This window comes from Camellia sinensis, chromosome 9 (genome assembly GCF_055761805.1).
Source record: "Camellia sinensis isolate YWXY chromosome 9, ASM5576180v1, whole genome shotgun sequence".
In the NCBI taxonomy this organism is placed as follows: Eukaryota; Viridiplantae; Streptophyta; class Magnoliopsida; order Ericales; family Theaceae; genus Camellia; species Camellia sinensis.
The window spans coordinates 96,451,660-96,476,939 of NC_138969.1; positions in this window are offsets into that span (position 1 = coordinate 96,451,660).

The window sequence follows — 25,280 nt, forward strand, 5'->3', positions numbered from 1 at the left end:
ACAAATTCACAAAGTGGCCCTCGGCCTCATAAGTTCACAAATTCACAAGGTGGCCCTCGGCCTCATAAGTTCACAAATTCACAAAGTGGCCCTCGGCCTCATAAGTTCACAAATTATACCTTTCATATCTTCACAATTTATATCTTTCATAAGTTCACAAGTTATTCCTTTTATATCTTCACAAATTATATCTTTCATAAGTTCACAAGTTATTCCTTTCATATCTTCACAAATTATATCTTTCATAATTTCACATAACCGGGTGACCCATAAAGGGACCAAATTGGCTCTAAGCCCAGCTCTTGTATGTATGGACTCAAGAGGTGGTTCGTATTGCAGCACTTAGTTTCGTGCTAGGAATCAATAGTTCTTGAAGACTGAACAATTCATATTATGTCATAGCATAAACGAAGTGAATAAACATAACATAATAATGCCAGGTTCATACAAATACCGTTCACAATGGTGCACATAAATTTCCCTTTATGATTCATTACATGTAGCCATAGTCATCTTACATATAACAAAGTATTAATAATAATTATTTACAGAAACACATGTGTCGTTACAGTACTATTCATGGGGATAGAACAAGTCGCACCATAACGTGAGTCATATAACAATGTTATTGATATTCCATTCTTTGACATATAAGGAAACCCATGGTTCTGTTCGATTTTCATTTCGTTAATCCATTTTAGGCAGATGTCTATGTCATAAAACATGTATCGAACTAAATAAGGCTGTAGGAGTCCAGGATAGGACGTTCAAAATGTCATGTTCCCATTAAGCGGGGTTTATATTCATAATCCCTTCTTGCCAACCAGTTGCATAATATTAATAATTCTTGTGCGGAGTTATAGGTAATTTACAGGTTATTATACATTAAGGATAATCATTACCCATAATCAGAATGTAGAGTAGTTTCAGCGTCATACCGAAGTGCACATAATCTTTTAATGTTCTCACCGATCCCTAAACAACATAAATGCTTACAAAGAACAGTGCGTTAACAATAAGAATTATTTACGGTAAGTAAACGTATATTGCAGAACTACTACTCACAGTGATCAGTTCCCAGTGGTAATAGGACGATGTTCTCGTTTCGACCTACAAGTACAGTGCACAACACATAATGTGAGATTATACTCGATCATTTACTTATTCTCTTTGATCATTCACTTAATTAGCCATGGTGGTACCAAGCTCATTATTTCTTAATAAGTTATACTCCATGTCACAGAAACAGGAGAAATCAATGGAAAATGGTTTAGGTGAAGAAATGGTATAAAATTAGTTGACAGAAAGTGAACAGTCGTCACTAATTTAGGCATAACTATTTTTGTATTTAGAATTTGGCAGTGAGACCACTTCCATTGAAAACTAGACTTCCGAGGCTTGATTTTAGGCTCAAAAATCACTCAAAACGGAGCCCCGAGGCAAAAGATATGCTCATTCAAAGATGGCTGGACAAAGCTGTCTCCCGCACGTGCGGGAAACAGGGCCGCACGTGCGGCTCTGGGCAGATTGCTGCCCGAAAATGGCTGAAACTTTGGGGCTTTTCATTTTCAAAATCAAACCTTAATTACATGTAAATCAAAGTCCAAAACCCTTTAATACAAGACCAATTTCACAATATTATTCTCCATCAACCATCATAACCTCAAAATACACAAATATAATGCCTATACTTCTTCAATCAAGAAATTCTAAGGAAATCAAGGTTCCATCAATATGTATACATAAAACCCTAACTCAAATGGGTTCAAAGCTTCCCTTATTATCATGATTTCATGAAATTGATGTCTCAAACATAAGGATTCGAGATAGATGATCATACCCTAGTTCCATCCTTGTCTTTCTCCTAGCTTTCTCCAATTCCTCCCAAGCTTCCCATGGATGATCTTCTTTTTCTTTCTTCACCCCCTTCAAGAATCTTCAAAACCCCATGAGTGTTGATTAGAGGAGCTTTCCTCTTCTTTCTTCCCTCTCTCTCACGGTTCTCTTCTCTCTCCCCCAAATATTTTATTTGACTTCCAAATGATAAGTTCCCACTCACATAGCATAACCATATATATATATAACCAACACCTAAGCTTTCAACAATAGGAATAGCCAAACACGCCCTTACGAATCGCGAAAAATTAAATTTCAATTACAGTTCTCAGGTGACTCTAAAAATTGTGCTGATCATAAATATGTCCCCTGTTCTGGTTTCTGAAGCCTCTAGGGCCTTCAATTTCAGTATGAAGTTAACCACCTAAACATACATTAACGAGTCAGACAAAATAGATTTCCAATTAATTTTCCCCAATAGTTCTAAAAATTCCCATTAAAATACCCAAGTACTCAATTTTGATTTCTGAACCCGTAAAGGTCGGTAATTTCAATTTTACAGTCGTGCCTCAACAAATAATTCCTCAATTTGAACACATATCAATAAATCAAAATGCATTAACACAATAGGCCGTAAAGGTAATCTCTAATACGGATTTTGGGGTCGTTACATGTACGCATAACAATGCGAGAAAAACGTGCGCGACAACGCAAGTAAAGGGTGCATAAACACATGTAAGTAAAGCATGCGCAATAACGCAAGCAATGTGTATAACAAATGCGAGAAAGGGTGCATAAACACATGTAAGTAAAGCATGTGCGACAACGCATACAATGTGTATAAAAATGCGAGAACGGGAACATAAACACATGTAAGTAAAGCATGCGCGACAACGCAAGCAATGTGTATAACAATGCGAGGAAAAGCATAAACACATGTAAGTAAAGCATGCGCGACAATGCAAGCAATGTGTATAACAATACGAGAAAAGCATGAACAGAACGCAAGCCATGGGGTGCATAAACACATGTAAGTAAAGCATGCGCAACAATGCAAGCAATGTGTATAACAAATGCGAGAAAGGGTGCATAAACACATGTAAGTAAAGCATGCGCGACAACGCAAGCAATATGTATAACAATGAGAGGAAAAGCATAAACACATCTAAGTAAAGCATGCGCGACAACACAAGCAATGTGTATAACAATGCAACAACAAAGAGAGGCATATATTCAACGGAAGCACGGTAAAGGCATGTTATTCATGATGTTGAGATGCAACTTTAAAACGAGATGAAGCATGTTCAATGCAAGAGCGAAAAGACGTATAACAAATGAGCGCCTTACAAGCATGACGAAACATTCGTAAGGCGAGATATTCAAAAGCAATTCTCAAGCAATTCTTGAATCTTGCAATATACAAAAGGATATGAAAAAGGATACAACTCGTGCATATCGAGTGCCGCACACGGGAGACACGGTTCAAGGTCAACACGAAGGCCACTTAAGCTTTATGAGTGTATTTTCTTACACTTTCTTGAGAGATTAGGATACCAATGAATAGAACTGACCCAAACAAGGGCATTGAAGGTGCATCGACCACAAGGGGAAGCCATCGGCCATCCATCGGCCACAAAAAGATCTTATCGGCCAACAATTTAGCCGATCGGCCAAAAGTGGCAGATTCAGGGCAATTTTGTCCATTTGCTTCGAGTCCTTAAATATAGGGTTCCAAACCCTATATCCTCACTTCCACCAAGCTGAAAATCATTTCCCTCTCTCTCTAGGTGATTTTCCTCCCTTCGATCCGAGTTTTTCATTTGTTTTCGAGCCTCCCACAACTTCCAATTCGCGAAAACCTCTTCGTTCCAAACACTTTGAACCGAACAAAACACAATTTCGGTGCCACATTCTCGATTTCCACCACTTGGGGTTTGTTTCCCCCGAGTTTATCTTGATTCCCGTGCCCTCTTCCAAGCCTTGTCATTTTCCTTCGTTTTTCACCCTCTCAGGGTTGACTTTCGGTTGACTTTTTGCATTTTCACCCATTTTCCATACCCTCGACCACTTTTGCACCCTTCTCGAGATGGCAGACGATATTCCACGGGGTGGGACTCCCCCAAAGATGGTTACAGATCCTGAGGTCGAGCTCTTGCCGCTCAGTGTCCGACCATTCGACCTGACGACATACCGGCCAGCGATACATGTACTGCCCCCGGACAGTATTCGCTAGTTTAGGAGCTATGCACCAGGTGCGCCACTGGAGCTCCTACTACGCGAGCCAGAGTCACACCTTTCCTACGGCGCCGCTGAGGTATACCCTCTTTTATTTTCTGCAATGTAGATAAGATATCTTGAATAGTCAATTCTATTCTTTAACTGAATAACCCAAACACACTGATATATCACATGCTTAGTTCATCCTGAGCACAATCATACACGATATCTGTGTAAACTCGAACACATGCACACACACTGCATTTTTATCAATTCTGAATGCGTTCAAAATACTGCATTTCTAACACTGCTTCGCATCTGTTTGTCTTGAACACAGGGAGATTCCCATGCCTTCTAGGGGTATGGGAACACCATTGCCTGAGGTTGGTACATGGAGTTGCCCGACGCGGTTTGCCATATCGTCGATCAGACCAGCTTCAGCATTTTCTGCATGGGACTCTCGCGTCTCACTGCGAGTAGGCCCCTTCTGGGCACGCTAGTGGAGAGGTGGTGGGACACCACCAACTCTTTCCACCTTTCTGCTGTAAGGGAGATGACGATGAGTCCCATCGACTTCTCCATGCTCACAGGCATCGGAGTAGGGGGTGATCCAATTCCCTTCAACACCGATATGGACGAGTGGGATGCTGCCCAGATCTACTTGCTCGGTGCTCGGCCACCTCTCTCCCGGCTAGGGTTCGTGAGGTATTCTTGGTTCAAGGACCAGTTTTGGATACAAGCGTGTGACATCCCTGTTCCGTAATATGTTAATTGGTCCTTAATATGAGCATGATTAGGTGTTTAATATGATCTTGTGAGCCATTATGTGAATATATGTGGTTTTGAATTTCTATTTGTTCACCGTAGGAACATCTGTTTAATTGTTTGCTTTGAAAATTAAATTGAAGGCCTTATCGGCCACAGAACTCGAAATTGATTACGCCATTGTGATTAGCATAATTTTTAGAGACTACGGTGAAATTTAATTGGAAATTGATTCGAATCAGATTAAATTGATTTAATTAATGGCATAGAGCTCAAGTTATTTAATATTATAATTTTGGTTAGTGGGACTTTTACTTATAGGGCCATATACACTCTCCCTTAGTTCTTTTGAACTCAAAAATCTGAGATATACAAGTGTGAGAGAGAAAGGGCCGGCCATAGAGAGAGAAAGGGGGAGAAATTGTGCAATTTTGGCTCAAAGCTTGGAAACCTTGAAGATTTCCCAAGAATTTGTTTATGCGTTTTGTGTTTCGTTTTCCGTCCTCATTCACTTGTAAGCACTCTTAGGTATGCATTGAGCATTGTAATTGAGTTAAAGAGATAAGAATGAAGCCTAAAGAGGAAAATGTGAATTTAGAACGGATCGAATTGTTTGTGACCCTTTTGTGTTCATGAAATGTGTAAGGTCGAGCTCCAGGGCAAACCAACTAACCGATCACTGTGAGTAATATCGATATTTGAAACTTGTCATTTGTCCAATTGCTTATTTCCTTATAAGCCTTATAAGTTTGCCAGTTTGAATTATGGACAAATGTTGGATATGAATGAAAGAATAGACCAGAGGCCGTTTTGACAAGAATGAATGGGTCAGAGGCCATTTTGACATGAATGAATGGGCCGGAGGCCGTTTTGACAAGGATGAATGGGCCAGAGGCCCTTTTGACATGAATGAAAGAAATGGGCCAAAGGCCAGTTTGTCATTTGAATGGGCCAAAGGCCAGGTTGTCATTTGAATGGGCCAAAGGCCGTTTTGACACAAATAGAAATATGAGTTGTGCCCAAGGCCGTTTGAAGCATATTGTTTTATGTATCGTTTGTATAACTTCTGTATTTGATATTATTCACTGGGCTATCGCTCACGCTCATTCATGTGTTTGTAGGTGAGCCCAGGGAAGTCCAAACCCAGCCCCGGTGAAGTCTGTGTGGAACAACAAAGGTTTTTGGAGAGTCAGCCCTTGTGTCTCACGCACGAGACCTGTCTTTGCCCTTTTGTTATGTATTTATATTATGCCATGTTGGCGAAGACTTTGCATCTGTTGTTTATAGTTTTGATGGGTTGACTTAGACTATTGTGATCCTGTATGTACAGAACATTATGTAGTACATATTTTGTCGTGAGTTATTAATATGCACATGTATGGTTTGTTTTGATGTGCCATGTAAGCACGGCTCTATGGACAAAGTTTTAAATTGCTTCTGTTTGGCCCCCATTAACTCTGTTAAAATACGTTTGGTTTGGTTTGAGGCCATAGGTAATCTCATGATTACTGGCCGGTTATGTCCTTAACCCACGGGGGTGGGTTCGGGTCATGACAAGGTGCCTACGACCCGCGAGGAGGTGGAGTAGTACGCTCGAGGATTCATCATGTTCTCACTGGGCACCACTTTATTCGCCGACCGGGCGAACACAGTTCCCCTCTATCTGCTGAGTGCATTGGTGGATGTGACTAGGATTCGTCGCTATGATTGGGGTGGCGTAGGCTTGGCCACACTTTACGGATACATGAGCTCTTCATCCCGCTGCAGCGGACATCTGCTCGGAGGCTACTGGCGAGCCTATGAGGTACATTTTCCCTTTCTACTTTTCAATTCTTCTTTACATTATCTGTACACCACACACACTACATACACGCAATCTGCTTTACACTGGTTGTACACTGCAAACACTGTACAATGCACTTCATATGACTCTAATTTCTGCTTTATCTGCATACTGCCTTACTGATAAGCATATTCATTTTTGCCCTTTTACATTCTGTAGTTATGGGTGTATCCCTACTTTCTGAGGCTTGCTCCAGAGCCGGAGGTAGAGATGCCCCTTGTTGTTCCATATTCTCACCGATTCGATGTGGGGTGCGAGCGGAGGCCATGGGAGTCTTTCCTGTTCTTCCGCAGATACTTCGATACCATTACCGCAGCAGAGGTATTTCAAACATTATAGTTTATTTAAGCTTCTCTTTGCATTGTACTTTCAATAGCAGATAACCAACTGTATATCCTGTCATTTACAGATCACTTGGCAGCCCTGGGCCGCGTTGCCAGATGCAGTGAGGGAGCAGTTCATGGGTGCTCGGGAGACCGCCCGTTTTCGGATCTTGCTGGAGGGTCCGGTCTGTCGGGCTTGGTACCTGGGAAAGCGCTTCTTGCGGCAAACCCTCGGCTTACCTGAGCAGATAGTTCCGAGGGCACCTCCTACCCATATGAGGCATACGGAGAGGTACACCCCGGAGGAGATGACTGATTACACAATTGGCTAGGACGCAGACTTTTTCAGAGATGAGGGTGACTACAGCGTCTTCATCCAGACTTATCTCATGCGACCTCTGGACAATGCTCGCCAAGATGAGAGGGGAGGCCAGTAGCTCCAGTAGGAGGAGTAGGGGCACCGAGGGCGACTCAGGCTCGTGACCGGAGTGGGTCCCGGAGGGGACGCAGAGCTGAGTGGCCAGACCTGGCCACCACCATGACATGTCGAGGACAGGGTGGGGAGACTTATCAGATACCCATCACTCCTCCTCCGACTGATCATGAGCTCGTCGGAGTTCGTGGTTCGACCCCGGTATGTACTTATACTTTGCATTGTGTACAGTTAGTTCATTTCACTTGATATCCCACATAATACTAATTACTTCAACACTTTTGTAGGCTTCGATTGAGTACACTGGACAGGCTCTGGAGCTGTCGGCCTCAGTGATGGGGATGCTACAGAGGAGCATGGACTTGCTCAGCATCTATGGTATCCCGATGAGTTCTTTCAACCTCAACCCCAAAACTTTGCATAATCTGTTCCATACATGATCTAATGCATCACATTATCAATACGGCACTTGATACACTGCACTCACATACCACTCACGGCACTGATACACTGTAATCATACACTGCTCACGGCATCTATACACTATACTCATAGCATTAATACATTGTACTCATATACTGTATTCGGTATTTGTACACTGCTCACAACAATCATACACTGTACTCATACACTTTATTCGGTATTCATACACTGCTCACAGTATTCATACACTATACTCATACACTGTATTCGGTATTCATACTCGACTTTGCACATCATAACTGATGTGTTTGCCAATTGTTCTTTTCAGGCCCCATTCCAGATACCGGCCGTAGGGGGTGCTCTAGCGGGACCATCTGTACCTACCCGAGGAGCAGGGAGAGCAGGACAGGGGATCTCAGTACACCACCGTAGCAGAGTCGGGCGTACTCACTCTGGGAGTAGCTCACGGGCACCTGTCCCAGATGACGACGAGTCTGATGCAGAGGCAAAGTCGTCTCAGGATGAGGCTGGGGATGGCTCGAGCTCAGATTCTGACGACAGAGTTGATGGTAGCGATCCTGGACCTTCGTCCAAGAAGAGGACGAGGATAGACTCCCGTACTTGAGGCGATTAGCGCCGATCCAGACATTTTGCTGCTTTTCTTTTTTGCTTTATTTTCTTTTTACTGGTAGTTTTGCACATTGTACTGCCTCAGACAGGTTTTATTTTCTTCAAAACTATGTACTTTTGCAAAAGAAAATATGATGGAATGAAACAGCTCTTTTTGTTCAAAAAGTGTTACATTTGTACATTCTAATCATCGCATCGCATTACATAACAATGTAAATGAGATTAAACTTTGTTTTGAAAACTAAACACTCGAATTGCATTAATTAGGTAGTGAACCAACTAACAACAAAACAACTCGATAAGCAAAACAAAGAACTTGGCAAGCTAACCAAATGTAAATAAAACTCGATAAGTAAGACAAGAACTAATGAACGCAAAGTACAACTCGATAAACAAAAGTACAACAACTCGATAAACAAATTGAGGTAACACAGGTGTGACTTCGCAAAATCATCACCGAAAGGCATTTGAAGTGGAACCAATCACAAGTTCTCTACACATTCAACACATAGACAGCTCAGAGAACAATAGGAGAGGCCATCGGCCAAGATGAGAGGCCATCGGCCATTATTACTAGCCGATCAGCCAAAAAAGATGGTCGGTCGGCACTCTTTTTGGCCGATCGGCCAAAAATGGCAAACACCTCCAGAATGCTGACACTTGTCTTCCACTCAACACCTTATCTTCTACAAAAGCCCCAACTTAGTTTTCTCCATTTCAGCTCAGTTTTTGCACCAAATGAAAGCATTTCTTGTCCAAAATCTCACAAATCGGATTGCCAACTTGCATGGCTCGAAAAAACTTGAATTTTCGGGGCTTCAGAATTAATGCACTATTCACGTTGAGTCGCACTCCGCTACATTTTCCGTTTCTTCGTGCCGTGGCAAGGTTTTGGAATCCGGTGACACACGTTTTTAGCTTTGGCAGACAAGAGATATGTCCCACTTTCGAGGATTTCCAAGCTTTAATGGAATCTGAGCGTGATGAAGAAATCTTACCTCAATTCCGCTTTGGCTACGTCCAAGACTTAGGACGGATGTGCGGCCTTACTTCGCATGACGCTCGGTCATTGATTCACGACAGAGAGCTGGACATTCCGAGCTTGATTCGTCGGTTTTCTGATGCCGGTGACTATGGCGATCATCATTGGCAGGGTTATCGACGGCATGTGCTTTGCTTGTGCATGATGTCTCATTTCTTGCTTGCCCCAAGCTCCAGTGGGTTTAGCACTCGTTTGATTGAGGTCGCCGGGAGATTAAAAGAGGGCAAGAGCTGCATCTCCATGACACTAGCTGAGACATTGATGGGTTTGGACGCTTTTCATCACCGGGAGACAACTAGATTCGCTGGGAGTCGACTACTACTGCAGGTAATGTTTCCCACCCTATCTCACATATATTGCTCACATCACTCGGCCCTCAAGCTTGGTTTTTCTCTCAAAACCCTTTTCTCACTTTTCTTTCAACGTACACCTCTCTATTCTTTAATCTCTCATTTTTCATCCCACCCCAGATATGGTTGATGGATAAATTGAAGGTTGTGAACTCATGCCCAGCATATTCAGCTTGTAGCTATTTCTTCTGACGACGTTTAGTCGATGCCCTTGATGAGGGATGGTGGTACGAATGGATGCGCAGTTTGACTGCTCTCGACATTGCTTGGCGCTGCCCCTGGCTTAATCTATCGGCGATGAGCTACAGCATGACTCGCCAGCCTGGGATTTAGTTGATTGGCTTGATACACTGCGTCTTTTACTTCCCATGCCGATTCCGGCGCTAGTTTGGACATGATCAGACTTGCCCGGAAGAGGGGATAGAGTACCATGCTGCATTTTCGGTCCAAGGCTCACAGCAAACTCGGTATGCCATAGCATGGAGGATTAGAGAGCTTCTAGCCCTAGCTCCCACTTTCAGTTGCACCCTCTTTGATGAGTGCATAGCTTGGCTTGATGAGGAGGCACAGGTCGGGCCCACTTTGGCATTAGAGGCTTCGACTAGCTCTGGGAGGGGACGCAAGAACACCTGACTATGCCCCAAATTTATTTGATTTAATCAGTACTTTCAAATTTTCTTTAAAAAGCAACTTCAATTAGTATTCAAGAGTAGGAGAACTCTGTACTGAAATCAATGTAACTGAAGGTTGTGGGTACTGAAAATTTTTCGTTTGGTCCAAGAATGGTCTAAGTTGTAAAAATATTAATTTGAGCAAAATCAACTTTCATTAAAACTTTTCAAAACCATTTTCGATATGGATCAGAACATGACACGCCTGAGATCTATCACTGAGATGCAGAACCCCGGATCCCAACAACTGGAAAGTTTCCCCTAGTCTGAATAGCACTGCACTGGAGATCACAACCGAGCTCTTGAATGCAGAATAGACAAAGATGACCAAACATGATTGTCACGACCCCATTCCGCCCCTTCTAGAATGGTGTCATGATGGCCAGTAATCCGAGATTACCAAAGGCCAACTTTCAAAATTCGCACACAATCAGAGTATAAATATATGGGGCTCACAAGCGCGGAAGCAATAATTTACAATACAAGTGGTCCATAAGAGCTGTGCATAAGTCAAATGGAATGGCATACAACTTTACATAACTTTACAACTTGAATACAAATAAAACGAAGTACAAAAATACATATTACATCTTGATCAAAAGGCTTCTCAAGCCGACATGTGCAAATTACAAGTATTACAAGCCGAGAAGCATAATTTTCAAGACTGCCGACGTGAATACAAGTCAAGCTAACATAACAAAAAAACCCAAAACAAGCTCGCGAATCACATCTAGGCATCACCGCCTTCTTGCTCATCACCTACATATATATAGAGAGGGGTGAGCATGGATACTCAGTGAATGGTATAAATAATAAAGGGGTTTGCATGACTGGTATTCAAGATCTTTATCAAACGATAAATAACATAATTAGTGCAAGTCAAGGGATGAACCAAGTCCACCTAGCAAATCTTTCAAGTTTCAAAGGATGCTTATTAGCATCATTATAATACAAGTGATGACATCTCGGCAAACAAACCCATGCGGTAAACCGTCAGTGGCAAACAAGGCAAGACAAGGCAAGACAAGGGAGATATCTCAATTCAATGGTGCAGTTGCATTATAGTCCCTTGGCACTAAGGACTTGTGCTACAATTTCTTAGAGTCCCCTAGCACGTGTGGACTTCCAAACTTTGTGCTGCAAATGCTTAGAGTCCTTCAGCACGTAAGGACTTTCAAACCTTGTGCTGCAAATGCTTAGAGTCCTCCAGCACGTAAGGACTTTCAAACTTTGTGCTGCAAATGCTTAGAGTCCTCTAGCACATATGGCCTTTCAAACTTTGTGCTGCAAATGCTTAGAGTCCTCCAGCACGTAAGGACTTTCCAAGAATGTCATCAAAACAAAATAGTGCATATTTTCCAGCTAAAAATAACCATTCATGCTTACAAATACTTTTCAAAACAAAGCAAAACAAGACTTTTATCAAAGCATTATAACATAGCTTTATTAAAAATACCACTCACTTAATTCTTCAAACGTCGGGGTCAAGGCAAGTCCAAGTCCTACAAACACATGACAAAGTCTGTTGAATGCACTTTCAAACAAGTTTCACATGCATGCAGATGATCTCCGCATTCCTCAAAAACTAAGTCAAATCAAAACAAAACACAGTTTCTTATCTCGGGAAAACATGCTGGGCAACTACCAGGTCTAGGCCGAGGTCCCACACCTCCTTGCCGAGGTGTGGCCTCGATGGCCACATTCAAGGAAATGAAGTCGGGAAAATCTGGGTTTCCCTCTCTTGAAGAACATGACGAACATGAAGAACATGGACATGAGGAAGACGAATGCAAAGATCATAATTTGCTATTACAAAATCTGAGATTTCATGCTATGAATTCAAAAACATGGACCTGGGTACCCATATTCAAGGATCTTGTGAGGACAAACACAAAAACATGAATCTTAATGCAAACTTTCGGATCAAACAAGACTTTTTCTTCAAAAACACATGAACACTATTTTGTCTTTCTAAAACCAACTTTAAATCAATGCATGACGTGCAGAATAGGTTCGATCGTGCAATGCAGCTAGATGATCAATAAGAACAACAAGAGTGAATCAAGAATCTAACCTCAATACACGAATCTAGCGGTTTGATCTCTAGGAATCAAGCTCGAAAGCCCACTCTCTCACTCTAAAACTTCTTCTTCTTCCTAGAGCTTCTCTCTCTCTACAAAGCAAAGATATAATACGAAAAATGTATATTTTCTAGGTCTGTCGGTTGACTTAACCCTCTGCAGGGGTACGTGGCAGCGGCTAATTGGTTCTACTCCAAAAGTGACTGAGTGAAAAGACAAGACTATGACAAAGTGTACTCAACAAGCTAGGCGGCAATAACACTCCGACAAGTAACGACATCGGCTAACAACAAGACTTCAACAAGCAAGGGACAAAGACATCGGCCAGAAAGGACAACACTTGGCCTAGCTGTGCCACACCTTGGCCTAGATATGCCACACCTCGGTCTAGGTCGTACCAAATCCAGGAGTAAGGTTACTTGGGTTCAAGGGCAACATCTCGGCCTAGATAATACACATCTCGGCCTCGGCGATGAACACCTCAGCCTAGATAGTGACATCTCGGCCAACATGTCAGCGCGAAGGTGGAGTCAACCAAAGTAAATTCCAAAATGGTCTTAGATGTAAAAGGTTCAAAACTGACCTAGGCTCAAGGTGACCTCGGCTAAACCCTCATCGGGCAAGGTACAAAGCATGAGGTAACACTTAAGTGAACAAGGAGAAGACTTGAAATGCAAGCTTAACAAGACAAAAATCATATGAATGCATATGAGTATGGTTAGGATAGTGTGAGGGTTATTACATCCTACCCCCCTTAAAGAAGTTTGGTCCCGAAACTTGAGTTACCTTGATTCGAGAATAATTCCGAGTATCGAACTTTCATTTCTTCTTCCATTTCCCATGTAGCATCCCTGCCGTAATGCTCTTTCCATTCAATTTTCGCCATCAGTATTGCCTTGTTTCTCAATTGCCTCACTTGTCTATCGATAATACGCATCGGGTTCTCTTTATAGCTTAAGTCTTCATCAACCATAATCCCAAAATGATCAATCACGTGCAGTGGATCCCGTATATACTTCCTCAACATTGAGATATGAAACACATTATGAACTTGACTTAATCTCGGTGGTAAAGCAAGTCTGTAGGCAACCGGCTTAACTTTCTCAAGAATTTCAAACGGCCCAATGTAACGGGGTGCCAATTTACCATTCTTCCCAAATCTTGAAACTCCTTTCATCGGCGAGGTCTTCAGAAATACATGATCCCCAACTTCAAACTCTAACTCCTTCCTTCTCTGGTCGGCGTAACTCTTTTGTTGACTCTGAGCAGTCCTGATTCTCTGTTGGATAAGCTTGATCTTTTTGGCTGTCCTTTGTACTAGATCGGGGCTGATCAAAGCTTTATCTCCTACCTCGGTCCAACATATCGGCGATTTGCACTTCCTTCCATACAAGGCTTCATACGGCGCCATGCCAATGCTAGCTTGATAACTATTGTTGTAAGCGAATTCTACTAATGGCAAATGCACTTCCCAGCTTCCTTTGAAGTCTAATACACATAGTCTAAGCATATCTTCAAGTGTTTGAATTGTTCTCTCTGTTTGGCCATCGGTCTGGGGATGAAAAGCTGTATTAAACCTCAATTCGGTCCCCAAAGCCCTTTGTAAACTCTGCTAAAATCTAGAAACAAACTTTGGATCTCGGTCTGACACAATGGACATCGGCACACCATGAAGTTAACGATCTCATTCATATACAACACAGCAAGTCGATCAGCATTAAACGAAGTCTTAACTGGCAAGAAGTGTGCTGACTTAGTTAATCTGTCGATTATAACCCAGGTCGAATCCATTCCTTTCTGTGTTTTCGGCAAACCAATCACAAAGTCCATGGAGATGTCTCCCCATTTCTACTCAGGAATCGACAAAGGTTGGAGAAGTCCTGCTGGCCTCTGATGTTCTGCTTTCACTTGTTGACAAAACAAACACTGAGACACAAACTCGGCTATCTCTCTTTTCATATTCGGCCACCAAAAAGTCTGTTTTACATCTTGATACATCTTGGTGTTCCCTGGATGAACTGCAAATCTAGATCCATGAGAGTCTTGCAAAATCTTTCCTTTCAACTCTGGGACGTCGGCCACACACAATCTTCCTTCAAACTTAAGCACTCCATCCTCAAGGGTGTAATCTGACCTTGGCCTGGTGATAATCTCGTCGGCTACCTTGTTCAGGAATTCATCTTCCATTTTCCTTGCCTTTACTTCCCCAATAGTAGTCGGCTCCACTGAAATCATGGCTATGCATGCCAAACTTCTCACTGACTTTCTACTCAATGCGTCGGCTACCGAGTTTGCTTTACCTGGGTGATACTGAATCTGCATGTCGTAATCCTTCAATAATTCAAGCCATCTTATCTGCCTCAAATTTAGTTCCTTTTGAGTGAACAAGTACTTCAAGCTTTTGTCATCTGTAAAAACTTGGCAAGAGGCTCCATACAAGTAGTGGCGCCAAATCTTCAAGGCAAACACCATGGCTGCTAGCTCTAGATCATGGGTTGGATAGTTCTTTTCATGAAGTTTCAACTGACGAGATGCATATGCTATGACTTTGCCCCCTTGCATTAATACACAACCCAAACCCTTATGTGAAACATCACTGAAAATCTGAAATTCCTCATTACCTGATGGGAGTACAAGAATTAGTGCCGTAACTAACCTCATCTTCAACTCTTGCAAGGCTGATTCTCTATCATCGGTCCATTCATATGTTGTTCCCTTCTTAGTTAGTTGTGTCAATGGTACTGCAATCCTGGAGAAGTCTTTCACAAACTTTCTGTAATAACCTGCCAAGCCCAAAAAACTACGAACCTCAGACACGTTGGTTGGCATCGGCCAATTCACAATGGCTTCAATCTTACTAGGATCAACTGATATACCCTCTTCATTAATCACATGCCCTAAAAATGAAATACTGAAAAGCCAAAACTCGCACTTACTCAACTTGGCGTACAGCTTCTTGTCTCTCATGATTTGCAGGGCAAGTCTTAAATGATTCTCGTGCTCAATTGTACTCTTGGAATAGATCAATATGTCATCAATAAAAATGACTACGAACTCATCTAGATACGGCTTAAAGACTCTGTTCATCAAGTCCATGAATGTTGCAGGAGCATTGGTCACTCCAAAAGGCATTACCAAAAATTCATAGTGGCCATACCTTGTCTGAAAAACAGTCTTCTCAATGTCCTCGGCTTTAACTTCCAGCTGGTGGTAGCCCGACCTAAGGTCAATCTTGGAAAAGACTCGTGCTCCTTGTAGTTGATCAAGCAAATCATCAATCCTAGGCAATGGGTACTTGTTCTTAATGGTTACCTTATTAAGTTCTCTGTAATCAATGCAAAGGCGAAGTGTGCCATCCTTTTTCTTAACAAATAGAACGGGTGCTCCCCATGGTGAAGTGCTCAGCCTAATGAATCCCTTATCCAACAATTCTTGTAATTGCAGTTTCAGTTCCCTAAGTTCAGCTGGGGCCATCCTATAGGGTGCTTTGGAGATAGGTTGCATTCCCGACATGATGTCCACGGTAAACTCTATTTCTCTATCGACTAAGTGGCCAGGCAACTCATTTGGAAAGACGTCGGGGAATTCCTTAACAACTGGTATGTCGGCTAACTCAACACTTCCATTCAAATCACTTAGTATACGACACAAATAACCCTGATACCCTTTTTGGATTAACTTATAGGCTTTCATGGATGAGATTAAGTATGGTGGGGGTACTACTCCCTTACCCTGGAAAAAGACCTCGGCTTGGTTTGGGGTCTTCAATGTGACGCTCTTAGTAACACAATTAATGGATGCCTGATTCGCTACTAACCAATCCATTCCCAATATGACATCGAAGTGAGTCATGCTTAATGGCATCAAATCAACTAATAATTCTACACCCTCAATCACCACAACACACGCCCTATATATGGATGCAACAATTATAGTTCTCCCAGATGGAGTAGATACAGATAGCACGTAATCAAGGGGTTCTAGCGATCTGTTCAACTTCTCGGCAAATTTAACAGATACAAATGAATGTGTAGAGCCTGAATCAATCAAGATGCATACAACTTGAGAGCAAATTGAGAGTGTACATGACACTACCGTTTTAGCATTCTGGGTGTCTCCTAGCACTAGAGCAAAAACTCTGCCCTGTCTCATCTGTGTCCTTCCGACGTTGCTTCCGTGTGCAGAGCCCGAGGTGCTCCCATTTTTCTTACCATCATCAGCCCTTGCCTTCGGACAGTCTTTCACGTGGTGGCCTGTCTCGCCACATTCAAAGCAGGCTCTTGTCGCCCAATGACAAGCCCCGAGATGCGGCTTTCCACAACTCGCATACGTCGGCTTAGTATTACCATCCCAATTTGAGTTGCTGGAACTGCCCACGTTTGCCTTCTTCTTGGCATTAAATGGCACTCGATGACTTTCATAGTTCTGTCTCTTCCTCTGACTCTCTCCTGAATTTTGATATCGGTTTAAGTTAGCTTCCGCCAGAATGGCCTTGTCTAACACCTCGGCGTAAGTCGGCATATTGAGCATGTTGACTCGATCCTGTATCGGTCCATGCAGTCCACTTTCAAACTTCCTGGCTTTCCTATATTCATCACTAACCATATGAGGCGCGTATCTCGCCAATTCGGTGAAAGCACGGTCGTATTCTGCCACTGTCCTGTTGCCTTATGTCAGAGCCTGGAACTCTGTGGTCTTACGATCTCGAACGCTAAGGGGAAAATGCTTGTTGTAAAACAGTTCCAAAAATCCGGCCCAAGTTAAACCAGGGTTAGCTTCCCGAATCATCATCCACCACCTTCGAGCGTCGTCGTCTAATATGAATGCTGCCAATGTCACCTTTTGAGTGTCGGTGCTGGGAAAGATCTCGAACAGTTTCTCTATTTCCAAAACCCACGCCTCGACCTTCATCGGCTCTATACCCCCTGAGAATCTCGGTGGGTTCATTTTCTTGAACTCTTTAATCAAAGTCATCGTCCCTTCCCCATACAAGGCTGGCTGTGGAGGCACTTGAGGCACTGGAGGAGGTGGAACTGCATGTCGGCCATCCGTCTGCTCGGCCTGGGTAGATGTAGCACTAGCATTCTGTTGCCTCATTTGCCTCAACTCATGGGCTAAACCTTTAACCAGTCTTTCTAGTCTGTCCAGTCTATCCTCTGATTGATCTCGGCCAGCTGGTGGTCTACCTCTCCTCATGATGCTATGAGTATGCAAAATGCAACTTTAAAACAAACTGGACCAAGAATCATGTATGCAAATAACAAATGGTCATGCCGAGATGATGCACACCTTGTCAAATAGCAAGCAATATGATGCGATCCTAACATTTTTCTAAGGGCAATCCTATGCTCTTTAGGACTCAAGTGTGTGAATAACACACTACAAGAAACTTGTGCTCTGATACCAATCTGTCAGGACCCCATTCCGCCCCTTGTAGAATGGTGCCGTGATGGCCAGTAATCCGAGATTACCAAAGGCCAACTTTCAAAATTCGCACACAATCAGAGTATAAATATATGGGGCTCACAAGCGCGGAAGCAATAATTTACAATACAAGTGGTCCATAAGAGCTGTGCATAAGTCAAATGGAATGGCATACAACTTTACATAACTTTACAACTTGAATACAAATAAAACGAAGTACAAAAATACATATTACATATTGATCAAAAGGTTTCTCAAGCCGACATGTGCAAATTACAAGTATTATAAGCCGAGAAGCATAATTTTCAAGACTACCGACGTGAATACAAGTCAAGCCGACATAACAAAAAAACCCAAAACAAGCTCGCGAATCACATCTAGGCATCACTGCCTTCTTGCTCATCACCTACATATATATAGAGAGGGGTGAGCATGGATACTCAGTGAATGGTATAAATAATAAAGGGGTTTGCATGACTAGTATTCAAGATCTTTATCAAAGGATACAAAACATAATTAGTGCAAGTCAAGGGATGAACCAAGTCCACCTACCAAATCTGTTAAGTTTCAAAGGATGCTTATTGGCATCATTATAATACAAGTGATGACATCTCGGCAAACAAACCCACGCGGTAAACCGTCAGTGGCAAACAAGGCAAGACAAGGGAGATATCTCAATTCAATGGTGAGTTGCATTATAGTCCCCTGGCACTAAGGACTTGTGCTACAATTGCTTAGAGTCCCCTAGCACGTACGGACTTCCAAACTTTGTGGTGCAAATGCTTAGAGTCCTTCAGCACGTAAGGACTTTCAAACTTTGTGCTGCAAATGCTTAGAGTCCTCCAGCACGTAAGGACTTTCAAACTTTGTGCTGCAAATGCTTAGAGTCCTCCAGCACGTAAGGACTTTCAAACTTTGTGCTGCAAATGCTTAGAGTCCTCCAGCACGTAAGGACTTTCCAAGAATGTCATCAAAACAAGATAGTGCATATTTTCCAGCTAAAAATAACCATTCATGCTTACAAATACTTTTCAAAACAAAGCAAAACAAGACTTTTATCAAAGCATTATAACATAGCTTTATTAAAAATACCACTCACTTAATTCTTCAAACGTCGGGGTCAAGGAAAGTCCAAGTCCTACAAACACATGACAAAGTCTGTTGAATGCACTTTCAAACAAGTTTCACATGCATGCAGATGATCTCGGCATTCCTAAAAAACTACATCAAATCAAAACAAAACACTGTTTCTTATCTCGGAAAAACATGCTGGGCAACTACCAGGTCTAGGCCGAGGTCCCACACCTCCTTGCCAAGGTGTGGCCTCGATGGCCACATTCAAGGAAATGAAGTCGGGAAAATCTGGGTTTCCCTCTCTTGAAGAACATGACGAACATGAAGAACATGGACATGAGGAAGACGAATGGAAAGATCATAATTTGCTGTTACAAAATTTGAGATTTCATGCTATGAATTCAAAAACATGGACCTGGGTACCCATATTCAAGGATCTTGTGAGGACAAACACAAAAACATGAATCTTAATGCAAACTTTCGGATCAAACAAGACTTTTTCTTCAAAAACACATGAACACTATTTTGTCTTTCTAAAACCAACTTTAAATCAATGCATGACGTGCAGAACAGGTTCGATCGTGCAATGCAGCTAGATGATCAATAAGAACAACAAGAGTGAATCAAGAATCTAACCTCAATACACGAATCTAGCAGTTTGATCTCTAGGAATCAAGCTCGAAAGCCCACTCGCTCACTCTAAAACTTCTTCTTCTTCCTAGAGCTTCTCTCTCTCTACAAGGCAAAGATATAATATGAAAAATGTATATTTCTGGGTCTGTCGGCTGACTTAACCCTCTGCAGGGGTACGTGGTAGCGGCTGGTTGGTTCTACTCCAAAAGTGACTGAGTGAAAAGACAAGACTATGACAAAATGTACTCAACAAGCTAGGCGGCAAGAACACTCCGACAAGTAACGACATCGGCTAACAACAAGACTTCGGCAAGCAAGGGACAGAGACATCGGCTAGAAAGGACAACACTTGGCCTAGCTGTGCCACACCTTGGCCTAGATGTGCCACACCTCGGTCTAGGTCGTACCAAATCCAGGAGTAAGGTTACTTGGGTTCAAGGGTAACATCTCGGCCTAGATAATACACATCTCGGCCTCGGCGATGAACACCTCGGCCTAGATAGTGACATCTCGGCCAACATGTCAGAGTGAAGGTGGAGTCAACCAAAGTAAATTCCAAAATGGTCTTAGATGTAAGAGGTTCAAAACTGACCTAGGCTCAAGGTGACCTCGGCTAAACCCTCACCGGGCAAGGTACAAAGCATGCGGTAACACTTAACCGAACAAGGAGAAGACTTGAAATGCAAGCTTAACAAGACAAAAATCATATGAATGCATATGAGTATGGTTAGGATAGTGTGAGGGTTATTACAATGATCACATGGACAAAGTCAATTTGGAAGTGTTTATGGCTGGAATTCAGGATGAAGTTGCCTACGTATCCTAAAGATGGGAATCAAGCCTTATGTAGTTCGGCTCGGGTTCACTCGTATATTAACACTCTCCTTTTGCGCTCTAACTTTTGCCAAGGCCGCCCTTTCTGGGTTTTCAACCTTGCGAGCTCAGTTTTTATAATTTCAAATTTTTCATGCTCTAACTTTTGCCTAGGTCGCCTTTTCGGGTTTTCGGCCTAGCGAGCTTCTCAGGGATAGTATTTCTTCAACTTGTCCATGTTGATCCGCTAGGCGAACTCTAGGCCATCTAAGTCCATCAAAACGACAGCTCCACCTGACCAGATTGACTTGTTGATGTAAGGACCAGTCCAATTAGGTCTGAACTTGCCCTAGGGTCGTGGATGGGAGCTCGGTTGTCTTTGAGCACCAAATCTCCTTCTTTCAAATTCTTGGACTTAACCTTCTTGTTGAAAGCCCTGGCAATTCTTCGTTGATAACCCTAAACATGGTACAGTGCTTTCAATATTCTCTCGTCAAATAGCATGCGTTCTTCAAACCTGCTTTGCTGCCAATCTGCCTCAGCTATCTGACACTTAACCAATACCCGTAATGATGGAACCTCAACATCGATAGGCAGAACAACCTCTATCCCATAGACCAAGGAATACGGAGTTGCTCCAGTAGAAGTTCAAATTGAAGTCCAGTAACCCCACAGAGCAAATGGCAGCTTATCTGGCCAGTCCCGGTAGGTTTCCACCATCTTCTGCAGAATGTGCTTGATATTCTTGTTGGCGGCCTCAACTGCTCCGTTGGTCTGCGGCCGATATGTAGATGACTTATGAAAAGCCACGTTGTACTTCTCCAACAAATCGATCACCTCCTTCTTGAAGTGGGAATCGTTATCCGAAATAATCTCGTTCGGGACCCCGTAGCGACAGATGATGTTGTTCCTGATGAACTTTGCAACGTGTGATGCCTTCAACACCGCATAAGATTGGGCCTCAACCCATTTCGTAAAGTAGTCTATCGTGACCAGAATGAACTCATGCCTATTGGACCCCTTCGGAGTGATAGCCCCGATCACATCAATCCCGCAGACTGAAAACGGCCATGGCAAAGTCATGTTGTATAGCTTTGATGGCGGAATGTTCATGCGGTTTGCATGGATCTGGCATTTGTGGCATCGCCAAGCAAAGCCAATACAATCCTCCTCCATGGTGGACCAATAATAACCCTATCTAAGGATCTTCCGGGCTAGCATCACCCCATATCACCCCATTCATGTACGCTCCGCACTCTCTTCTATGGATGGCCTTCATCAGGCGCTTCGATTCTTCGGCATCAACACACAGCTTATGCAACCCGAGATGACCTCTCTTGTATAGTTTACCCCCGTAGACGATGAACTAAGCAGCCATTCTTCGAATTGCCCCTTTATCTTTGGCATTTGCCCCTGGTGGATACGCCTCCTTTTCCAAGAAGTTCCAGACATCGTAATACCAGGGGTTCTCATCTTGTACCTCATCTATGACAGTAATCAGCTCGTAGGCTGGCACAAATTTCTGTTCGATGATGATTGGACGCATCCGGACTCCGAAAGGGATGTTTATCATAGAAGATAAAGTTGCTAGTGAATCATCGAACCTATTGTTCTCTCTTAACAGATGGGCAAAATTTAGCTTCTCAAACCGAGGAATCAGCACGTCCAAGGCCTGGTGATAGATTTTCATCTTTTCTTCTTTAACTTTCCAATCCCCTTTAGCTTGAGATACAACAAGGTTCGAGTCCCCGATGACGTCCAACCGTTTTGCCCCTAGTTCTAGGGCGGCTTCTAGTCCAGCAATACATGCCTCATACTTTGCCTCATTGTTCGGGACTTTGAACTGGAGTTTGAATGCTAAAGATATGAGGGAATTGTCGGGTGCTATCGGTAACACCCCTATCCCATACCCATATTAGTTTGACGCTCCGCCAAAGTACATCGTCCAGGTTTCTTCTTCGACCTGCAGAATGGCCTCGTCTAGGAATAGGTACTCAACTGCTTCATCCCTTTCCACTGGGTGATCGGCTAGGAACTCCGCTACCGCTCTCCCTTTCACTGATTTGTGTGTCATGTATTTCAAATCGAATTCGGAAAGCAGAAGCAACCAACGGGCTAGCCTACCCGTAAGTGCCGGTTTCTCGAAAAGATATTTGATGGGATCTAATCTTGAAACCAGTATTACAGAGTGAGCTAATAGGTAGTGCCACAGCTTCCTAGTAGCCCATACCAAGGCCAAACAAGCCTTCTTCAGCGGAGTGTAGCGGGTCTCGTTATCCAGCATTTTCTTGCTCAGGTAGTAGATAGCTCTCTCCACCTTGTCCTCAGACTCCTGTGTAAGCATGCAGCCCATTGTAGTTTTAGTCACTGAAAGATACAGAATCAATGGTTTCCCCAGCTCAGGCGGTGACAACACAGGTGGGTTCTGTAAATATTGCTTGATCTGTTCAAAAGCAGCTTGGCATCGGCCGTCCTATTGGAATTTTTTTCCTTTCTTCAGGAGACCAAAGAGTGGTTCATAAGTCAAGGTTAATTGTGCAATAAACCATCTTATGAATTGTACTTTACCCAGAAAGCCTCGCACCTCCTTTTCAGTCCTCGGTGGTGGCGTTTCTAAGATGGCCTTGATTTTGGAAGGATCGACCTCGATACCTCTTTGTGTGATCAAGAACCCCAGCATTTTCCTTGCTGTAACACCAAACGTACATTTCTGAGGATTCAGCCGCAGCCGATACTCTCTGATCCGTTGAAAGAATTTCTGCAAGGCGGTGTAGTGGCCCTCTCTTTCCTTGGACTTGACAATCATGTCGTCCACGTACACCTCAACCTCTTTATAGATCATATCATGCAAAATTGTGGTCACAGGTCGTTGATATGTAGCCCTAACATTCTTTAGCCCAAACGGCATCACCCTATAACAATAGGTTCCCCATGGGGTGGTAAAAGCAGTCTTCTCCCGGTCTTCAAGTGCCATCAATATCTAATTGTAGCTTAAAAACCCATCCATGAATGAGAGCAGCGCATGCCCAGCAGTGAAGTCCACTAATTCGTCGATATGCGGTAGAGGAAAGTCGTCCTTCGGACTAGCTTTGTTCAAATCCCTGAAGTCCACACATACCCGAATTCTATCGTCCTTCTTCGGCACTGGAACTATATTGGCCAACCATGTTGGGTATTCAGATACCAGCAGGAACCTTACGTCAATTTGCTTGGCGACCTCTTATTTGATCTTGAGAGCCCAGTCCGGGCAGATCCTTCTGAGCTTCTGCTTAACAGGTCGGGCCTCTGGGTCAAGAGGGATCTGGTGCTGTACAATCTCAGGATCGATTCCAGGCATGTCTTCGTAGGACCACGCAAAAACATCTTTGAAATCTTTTAATAAAGCAACTAAGCGCTTGCGCTCCTCCGAAGACAGCGTGGACCCGATTTGGACCAGCCGCGGGTCCTTTTCAGTACCCACATTAATTTGGGTGATTTCATCAACTAGCGGTTTTACAAACCTCTTCTGCTTTTGATCAAGAAAATATTTCAAAATCGAAGGAATTTCTTCCTCGTCATTTTTATCGAAATTTTGAAAGTCTTGATTAATACAATAAATCAAAGGCACAGAAAAGTACTCGAAGGCCACAGCCATTCCATTCTCAATAATCACTTCCAAGTCGCCTGATTCCTCTGTTACAACAGACTCAAAGGAAAGCGAAAAAGACAACCTAGACAGAATTGTGGCATCTAGGTTGTCATTCCCAAGAATACCGGACTTAGACTCAAACTCAGACGAGCTTTAACCTGATTCTGACTCCACAAACTCGGTGAAATTAGATTCCAGCTCACTACCTGACCCGGTGCTGCTCGATAAGAATCCCTCCTCGTATTTCCAGATAAGAGAGGGTGCGATGGACACATCCAGAATGTTTGAAGATGGGCTCGCAGCTATTTCATTCCCAATCATGGAAAATGAGTTATTCCCCAAGCACTCTTGTACGATTAGAGGATCTGAGAGTAGACAAGCCAGCGCTACCCCCATTTCAATCTTGGTGCTCTTGGAATTCTCTTCCTTACACTGCTCAACCTCAGCTGGTGGGTCTGTCTGCTCTTTGGCAACATCATCCCCGGACAACTGCAAGTCAAAGAAGATCTCAAATCCCGGCAGGCACCTCTTCTCTACGTTTAGCCATGGCTCAGGGAAACCGCAGAATGGAAGTCTTTCCCCTCCCGGACAAAGCGTCTGTTCAGGGTACCCTAGATAGGCCGATGCATCAACTTATAATGTTTCCCGGTCTGCTTGGCTCTGGCTCTCCCAGCCATCTCTTTGCCTTTCCTCACCCAGTCCTCTTTGGTAGGCAGATAACCTAAACCAAAGGTATGCGGGTTATGCGGCACTTCGGCCGATGCTGTGATGCCTTTCCGGCCACTTTTCCCTAATCCCATCCCGGGGATGTGCTGGAGCTTATTCATGAGGTACACTGACTGTGCTCTGGCATATAACCCCTCATCAACAGCTAAAATGTTCTATACGACCCGGGCCTCAGCTAGGGTAAATCCTGACAGGAACACATCCTCCGTGCCATGCTCGATTTCCAAAACCGGTGTAGACACTTCTGGCGGCGGATGGATTGAAGAATTCCCAAAAACTATAGCCACCCCCTACCCATGGGGGTATTTCAACATTTGATGCAGGGTGGAAGAGACCGCCTTCACCTGGTGCAGTCACGGCCGCTCTAG